This window comes from Cryptomeria japonica, chromosome 3, assembly GCF_030272615.1.
Source record: "Cryptomeria japonica chromosome 3, Sugi_1.0, whole genome shotgun sequence".
In the NCBI taxonomy this organism is placed as follows: Eukaryota; Viridiplantae; Streptophyta; class Pinopsida; order Cupressales; family Cupressaceae; genus Cryptomeria; species Cryptomeria japonica.
In genome coordinates, this window is record NC_081407.1 from 865,135,564 (window position 1) to 865,144,903 (window position 9,340).

At 34.6% G+C, this 9,340-nt stretch overlaps 1 protein-coding gene across 12 annotated transcripts in view; it reads right to left on the minus strand.

The window, feature by feature from the left end:
* LOC131029200 (uncharacterized) overlaps positions 1 to 8,816 on the minus strand; it is a 78,165-nt gene extending 69,349 nt beyond the window's left edge. For 11 of the 12 annotated variants that reach the window (XR_009102725.2, XR_009102711.2, XR_009371777.1 and 8 more), the window contains exon 1: positions 8,682 to 8,816. The gene's annotated coding sequence lies outside the window, so the exon portion shown is untranslated. The remainder of the gene's footprint in view (positions 1 to 8,681) is intronic. The other variant, XM_057959619.2, reaches the window with a different exon arrangement.
* Between the last annotated feature and the right edge of the window lie 524 nt (positions 8,817 to 9,340).

The following is a 9,340-nucleotide window of genomic DNA, read 5'->3' on the forward strand; positions in this document are numbered from 1 at the left end:
CTGATAAAAGACAGATAAGCAAATTGAAAGCACAACACACAACACCAAGATTTTGACGTGGTAAACCTGATTAAGGGAAAAACCACGGTGGGAACCTACCCACAGTAAGATAATACTCTGCAATAGTATGTGAAAATATTACAATGGGAAATGCAGAGGCATTCAGGCACACTGCCTAGAGCTCACTACTCAAATATAATGGCCCAGAAGGCTACAACTCTCAGGGAAGTCTCATCGACTTACAATAAGATTCAGACTGCAATCCGGAAGAAGTGAACTGAAAGAATAACATCTCCAAATGCCTGATTACAGTTTCGGTTAAGCACAGATGTCTACTCTGCAACACCAATCTCTCCTCAATCTCAACACCAAAGGATAAATCTCTTGTTCGCACATACACCACACTCTGATAATGCAAACACAACATCGACACCTAAATTACATGAATATATCACCTATATATACAATTCATCAACCTTGATAACAAGGCCGGCTAAAGCCTCAACCCTCAATTACAAAATTACATCACACAATACAAAGATCGACCACTGAACCAATATAATAATTTACATGACATAACATGGACTTAAATCAAATTCCCAAACGCACAACTTCACCGAAAATCATGCCAAAATCAACTGCAACATGCTACACCACCAAGAAAACCGCATAACATGAAAATCATAACTAGTTCATGAAAACCATCCAAAGTTCGCACAACGATCAATGCGGATTGACAAAACAAATAGGACACGACTAGGAAACACCAACAAACACATTAGAATCATTAGGAACAGTTGCACCAACACCACTTATCAAATCTTCATCTATCAACGTCTGAAAGCTCAAGAACGCAACCAATCAGCAACTATCACAAAGAAAGATAACTTATGGAGCACCAAATCAAGACCCATCTAAAGTGAAGATACACAAGACCATCCCAAACAATATCCCAAAATCTCAGCACAAGATCTGATTACACCGGAATATACTGGAGGATATACCGAACTTTGCAAAACAGTGATCAGCAAAAGAACACTGCAAACCGGATCATAAGATCTTCCCAATCTGCAATCATCAAAGCAATACACAGGAATATGTTGACATCAATGACAACAACATATCCTAGCAGCAGCAATGACCAACAATATCCAACATTTATAATCTATAAATAAGTGCTTTGAGCACATAAATTCAAGAGAATTGGAAGCTACACTTATGCAAGGGAAATCATTGTTCAAGTTGGTTTGTGTGTGTTTGTATTCCCATGAAATTAATTGAAACTAACTTGGTCAAGCTTTGTATTGATGTCATTTAATCATAAAGTACTCGCTTTGTGTGTAGCTTAATAAATTATTCATTCGAACCAACCAAAAAAAATAATTTATTTATTAGAATTGTGTGTTTTTCTTTGTTCAAGTTGTTATTCCTTAAAATATCATTTTTATCAAATACCTGGTCTCTGTTTTAGCTAGCTGGAAGGTGTCATTTGTGTGTTTAGATTAATTGTTTCATCCTTCAACATCTAGAAATCTCATTTCATTTACAAGGGATGGCTGTTAACAAACAGATGCATGTATCAAAGGCAAAAACATAGGCATGTAATTATTTATTCATGTAAACCCCCCTTCGGAGAACATTGTTAAGTGTGCATATATGTATATCTGGTCTATAGTTTTTAGCCTAGGGTTAGGTTAGTCTAGATATCAAGAAATCCTCGCACTATGATCCATTTTTTGTTATCATGCATGAGACAAATTAAAAAAATAACAATACCTTGAGAGATGATGTTGTGCCTCTTCTCTCTTAAGAAGTGAAACTAACAAAAGTAAGAAAATTATTGATAAAACCCTATAGTAGAGGATCAAGGAAAAAGCCCACTTGTAAACTTCTCAAGAAGGTGCATATGTGATCCATAATTTTCTACAACATTATGTTTGTGTAATTTAGCACTCAAAAAAAGTTTAATTTCATGCTATGCTACTTGAGTTTCCATTCAAATGATAGTGGAATTACTTTAAGTTAGAGTTAAAGTATGCTTTCAAAGCAGAAAGATGATTTAATAAGCATGAACATAAATAAATCACATCATATAGCCACCGATTTACCCTAGAAACCTCAAGATGGGGAAGCCCAATTGGAAGTGGCAATTGTGCGTCTTTCAAGCTTCCTCGGAATATTGAATTAATTACAAGTGTGAAAGACTCACCCCATGCATTTCCTTCCATCCTAGTCCTCCAACTACAGAAGTGTAATTTTCCAGGAACTTCTTCCTTCACTAAAATGCAATCTCACTCTTTCTTCTTCCATTGAAATGCATTCACTATGGCATGCCTTAATCCTCCAATTCAATCTTCTTGTGCCTATAAATTGATGTTAGCAGGTTCTCAAAATGCATGGCAAGACTCTAGAATTGGAATTGGAATAGCAAGCATCAAAATATTCACTTTGTATTCTTATCTTTGTTGTTGGGGTGAAACCATCCCTTCCAACAAACCAGCAATTTCAAAACTGCCAATTGACAGTAACAAAATTGTCCTTCAATGTTCATTTTGTCCTCCATTTTCCAAAAACTATAGCTTTTGCATACAAACTCAAAATAAGGTGTTTTGTTTCAAGCGCAAAAATTTTCAAGGGGACCTTTGAAAATGTAAAAACATTCAAATTTGAGTTTCTATAGTTTTTTCTTAATTTTCCTTAAATATAATAAACACAAAATATGCTCAAATTGACATTAAACGTTTGTTGTTGTAGAATTCTTGATTTTCTTGAAATCTGTGGCAATTCACTGCAATAGGATGCCTTTGGTAAATAACTTCAAATCTACATGAGTCGGGAGTTTTTGTCCACCAACTTAGCAAGGAAAAGAAAAAGGGTTTTCATCCTTCAAATTTTAGGCCTAGAGGGATTTCATCCATAGGCTATTAAGACACAATATACAATCCACAAGAGATAAAACCAGATATATATAATTGTGTTTGATTTTATTCCTCAATTCTCCTTGCTTAACTCTGTTTTACCCTTACTATCCAAGGGATGTAAATCCTCTCATGTCTTTTATTAACGACTAAATGTAATTAGTATTAAATATTCCTTAAACAGGCATTGCTTCCTAAATAATCACACGAACCTGCTATGAAACTGTCTTCTTTTATGAAATGTAGTGAATGTTGATTGGCTTATGTTTTCCCTTCGTGGACAAGATGGTGGCCTCTGTAGAGCGACTTGTTGGGAGCAAATAGGTCATTCCTAATACAAAATTAAGAAGGAAGCATTATGGTCCACCCTTCCCAAGATTGCTTGTTCTCGAGCAATCATAAATTTAAATGCTGAAGGATTTCCTTACTCTCCCATGTAGCATCCTCTTCAAGAATATTTTTTCCATCGAACCTGCTATTCTGTCATTGTTTTATTTATCAGCTTCCTTTCTCTAAAATTTATAATGGCCTCGAGAACTAACATCAATTTTCCTTCATCATCCAATGGGGATAGTTCTAACAAAGGAAAAATTTGACTTCCGAAGGCTCTCTTTCTTGCAATAGTTGTAGACATTACTAAATATTGTGCTGCCCATGCTACTTGTCCATTCCTAAAACATATTTCCATTCTTCTTGCTGTTATAGCTCTAAGAGCTCCACCAATAATGCCTTGTAACACTACATCTTTACCCTCTAATTTGAGCTTAACTCCATAGTCTGATAATTTTGAGTAAAGTCTCCCAAAGAGTGTAGCCATTGCAATCCTAAGGCCACATTAGTTTATCCTTTGCACACCACGTAGAAATCATCTTGCATATTGTGTCTACTAATGGTGACCTCCCATTCTTGAAGTTTTTGTTTGCATGGAATGGTAAAACCATCAACCATATAACATTGAATCCATTGAAATCTTTTGTTTGTTACACTCTTCTAGAAACTAATTCTTCATCAATGAAATTGTGTTACTCCACTATCAATTAGGAGTGTAACTTTATGCCCTTGCGAAACCCCCCCATACTCGAAAAGGATGATATTTAGGAGCAACTAACAAGGTTGCAAGTGCACCCTTTGAATGTTCACCTTCTTTTAATTTTGATTTAAATTCACATTCGCCTACTTCGGGTTCTAATTCTTCCTTTTCACCAAACATTACTTCTCTATAATGCACTTGGTCTTTTCCCAAACAACGGTATCCAAGTTGCCATAGTTTTCTACAAGAAAACCATAATTTGTTTCGACACAACTCATTTTTGCTTACTTCATCAATTTTTTTTCTCCTTGGTTAATTTCATTTTCAGTCTGTTTAGCATGCACACAAATGGTAACACCTTTTGTTGAGAAAACCCCTTTTGTAAAGGTTCCATATTTGGCCCTAGGGGAGAGTTTTCCTAAAAGAACTTATTCTTGGCTACGAAAGTATCTAAATTAAAAGCTCTTTTGGTAACTTCTTGAAGCGTTAATGGATCAAATGCCATAATTAGACCCCCAAGAAGTTCAGTTAGCTCTTCAATAAAAAGGAAAATTTAGTTTCTTTTTGTAACATCAGGCACCATTACAAATGAAGTTTATAACTCTTCAATGTATTTTTCCATTATTCCTTCTTGTTTTAGCTACACCAACTCTCTAAAATGGACTTCACATTTTTTTCTATCAAACCTGTTGATCAACCTTTTGCAAAAGTCATCATATGTGTCTATTAGACCATGACCTTGGATAACCAACCCATGGTACTACCATTACTGAGCTGATCCCTACAAGTGTAAGGTGGCAAATTTGGTGAGGTCTTCCTTGGTCATAGATTTCAGTGATACATATTTGTCCAACTTCTACACCCATGCACAAGCAGTACACTTATTAGAACCATCAAACGTAGATAATGTTATGTTAACTTACCCAAAGCTTGATGATCAATTTGTCTTGGTTGGGGTCTAGGTTCAATTCTTGACCCATTTCTGCCTTCTTCATATTCATGTAGTTTGTGAGAGACACTGCTTCTCGAATCTTTGCAAGGAGTTTCCGGTATTCTTCATAATAGGTAGTGATCATCTTATATTGAACTTTGTGCTTCTTCCAAGAAAACTTCTTCTCTCCTTTGAATGAAACTATTATGACAGTAGGAGAAAGAGGCCTATTAACAGACCCACCCTCAGTTTCTACCATGTGACCCTTCTACTTATTAGTATTACTACTGGTAGCTCCTGCAAAACTTGCCTCACTATTTTAATTGTCAAAATTATTATATGTTTTTCCGTGTGTTATGCATCATGTATAACATTTGCCCCATCATATCTAACATATGTGAAGAGCACACGCTAATACTGAGAGGAGGAAGGTGAATCAGTATTAGGACGAATTTTAACACTTATTTGAAATCTGCAAATATAACTTCAAAACCATCAAGCAAACAACACATGCAAGAACACATAAATTACATGGAAAACCCCTAAGGGAAAAAACCATGAAAAGATATTACTTTTATTCACTTCTTACAAATTGTAGGCAACAGCCCACATAAGACACCAATCTTACAAACGAGAGCTCCAACTCACTAGAAGAAACAACTCCCTTTGAGCACCAACTCAGTATGAGGCACCAACCTCCAATAAACTCAGCTTGAAAAACTTCTCTATACTCTGCTCAATCTTCATAAATTTGTACTTTTTCCTCTACTCATCACCCTCTATCTCTTAGTCAAAATCAAAATCTACATGCAGCTGCACATTCTATCTTTTTTCTGTTTTTAGAAAACGCTTCACTCAACAACCAAAAAACATTTCATTCATTAGGCGCCAATACTTCATAATGTATTTTTGTTTAATTAATATCCATAAAACTCTTCAAGAATAAAGCCTACTAAAAATGGCATTGTTGTTTGGATTCTCAAAATGGAAGATTTCTAAAATATCTTGGGCGTCCAAATTTAATCATGAAACCCTATCAAATCTGCACTAAATCTTTCCTTTTACGTCACATTAAATCTTTCTTTTTATGTCATATTAAATCTTTCTTTTTATGACATATCAAATCTTTCTTTTTATTTATTAATAATATCAGATTTCCACAATCCATAGCTTAATATATCTGAAACTTTCTTTTTATGTCACATTAAATCTTTCTTGTTATGACAAACATTCTTTTCTTGTTTCCTTCTAAAAGTGGTGACCAGCTTTCTGTGATTTGCTTTCTTTTCTTGACAGCTGTAAAAACTAATTTTATTCATCTAAACCTTCTCCACTTGGCACCCAACATGAAACTTATCTGTGTATAATGCAGCAGCATCAAACACTAGGCGAATTCTTTCTAACACAGCCACATATTCTTTCTAACAGCAGGTTCTTGTATCTTTTTGCATTCATCAAGCTTTGACATAAATGACAATTATCTAACAATAAGGTCACATTTTCTATCAATCTTATTTGCATAATCGCAGTTTTCAATCTCGCTAACCATGTTTGTTTCTGCTGCCTCAACATCCAAAAAAGTTTCTACCTCTTTATCTTTAGAAAATTGATGTTGAGTTTTTCTAAGTTCTCATTAATAATATATGTTGGTTCTATTATCAAATTGCATAGGAAGGAAATTTCATAGGCTGGTAGGATCCAGGTCTGATACCACTTGTAATGTCCCTTTTATATTTTTTCTTAATTTTCCTTAAGTATTATAAAATCCAAAATTCTGCTCATATTGATATTAGATATTTGTTCTTGTAGAATTGTTGGTTTTTTTAAAATTTGCAACACCTTAATGCAATTGGTGTTAGGAATTAAGGTATCTCAACCTTAGCAATTCCTAAATTTATTTATTTATTAATATTTTAAATTTTCCCATAGATATTTAGCATTTATAATATTAAATATTTGTGCTCCATCAAAAAGGTGTGTGATATTTCAAGCTGGCACTTTTATGTCAACGCCTCAAAGAATAAGTTGTTAGTTGTCAAAAGATACCCAATTTGTAGCATAATATGGGAAACCTATTTTTAAGATTGTTATGACAGGTTCTACGACAACTATAAGAGCTAAAGTAAGCGTGATCATTTGGATGTGAGAATCATGTTGATGGAATTTTTATGACAAATTATAATAAGATGGAAGTTACATATTATTTCTAGAGATTCCACATATGTGAGTAACGTAAAATTTGTATCTCCATTTTTTGGTGCTATATTCAGGTCTATTTGACCATTTTTGGCATCTACTTTGGCCACATGGTTTTAGCACTTAGTTTACAATACCATTTGTGGTATCTTGTTTTGTATCTGCCTTTATATTGAGGTTGTGCGATAGCAGTTTGTATGAGAAGTTTTATAGGTACACAGATACTGTCAGATTGGATGCAAGATTCAAGGAAGTTGAATGTATTATAATCTCTTTGTCGATGATACAAACTGTGCTCTTCTCTGGTGGAGTTCTTTTACCTAAAAGGGTTTTCTCCACATAAATCTCTATGTTATGTGCATAGTTATTGAGTACTGTTGATTTTCTCCATTGTCGGTTGATATTATTTTAATCTTTGTTGATATTCTGCTATAAATTTCAGTTGCTTCAGATTTTCATATTATAGTAGTTTCCTTCATTTCGAACAATTGGATGCCTTTGGTAAATAACTTCAAATCTGCCTGAGTCGGGGGTTTTTGTCCACCAATTTAACAAGGAAAAGAAAAGGGTTTTCGTTCTTTAATTTTCAGGCCTAGAGGGATTTCGTCCGCAGGTTGTTAAGACACAATCTACGCTCCACAAGAGATAAAATGGATATATAAATTTGTATTTAATATTATTCGTCAATTCTCCTTGCTTGAGCTCTCTTTATAGCCTTCACCTCCATGGAAGGCAAATCCTCTCATGTCTTTTATTACAAACTATATGTAATTAATATTAAATATTCCTTCAACAGGCCACTGCTGCTCCTCGAGTAATCGCACGAACCTACTAGGAAACTCTTTTCTTTAATGAAATGTAGCGAATATTGATTGGCTCTGTTTTCCCTTTAGAGACAAGGTACCTGTAAAGAGAAATTTGCTGGGAGCATAGGCTGTTCCTGATATAAAATTAAAGGAGGAGCATTAAAGGGGCATTACTGTGCCACCAAACTACTGTTTTTTTCCTGTGAAACAAATGCATCTACGAGTCCAAAACCGTGTCCATCAACTCCTAATAGTCGCTAAAATAGAACAACTAGTCGTGGTGATGAACTAGATCCATTTTTGAATCATTACGTAACTTTTAAGTCCTATTGACTATTTTGGTCTCACAAAAATGAATAGAATTGTTACATTTCATTGCAGCAGGTGATGTTGGTGACAGTAAGGAGGTGCGGCTCAGAGTTTAAACTAGACAAATGAACTAATTGTCATCTACACCCACATAAACTGGACTTCCAAGAGAGTCACTCACTCCTTACAAAACCTTCCGCGAAGCTTAAAATGAGATAAATTCAACTTGACGATTCTTCACAATAAGTAGGGTTTCAAACACGTGAATGAAAGAGTGAGAGGATGTTTAATATTCTTTATTTTTACATCGCATAATAACAAATATATGTGTGTGCTTGACATGTAATAGAAGCGCACCATTACTCATAGTGCTTGAAACCTTAGGCGAGTAAAAAGATAGGGTTTAGAGACGTATAGAAAATTCTACTGAAGAAAAAATAAATGGCGAACAACAGCTTATCATACAAAGTACAAGGAAAGCCCATACATACCTCGTCTGTGAAGCAATTTGATTTTGTTGTTTTGTACGCATTCCCGTCGCCACCATCCCCGATAAATTTGGTAACGCAGAAACACTCCAGGTAACACTTATTTTCCATTTACAATTCGATATAGGGAACAATTTCTATCAAAATCCAATTTTATTTTTATTTTATTTTTTTAAGGATTTTTCAAATCCAAATTTTAAACTTGTGAGGGAACAAATCACACTCTAGCATTAAACAGTTATATAAATAAGGGACGCAATGTGTCATGTTCTTGTCAATAGTGTGGTTAGTTTGGTAGGGAGAGAAAGGGAGAGAGATAGGTAGAGCAGCAAGAAAGAGAAGAGAAGTGAGAGGAGACATAGGTAAAGAGATAACTAGAGGGTGATATAGAGAGATAGAAAGGGATAGGGAAATAGATAGGGAGATAGGGAGCTAGAAGTGGAGAAAGATATGAAGAGAGAGAGTGAATAGGAGAAAGAGAGTTATAAATAAAAAGAGATAATGAGACGAGCAACAGGGAGTTAGGAAAAGAGAGAAATCAAGAGTCATTGGTCTAATCAAAATATCTTTGGTCATATTTTATCCTTGAGGTCACAATTGAATTTCTACTTGAAGCTCGAGTTTAGGTTTAAATGTTTTGTTTTTTTTCTAAATCTAACTAT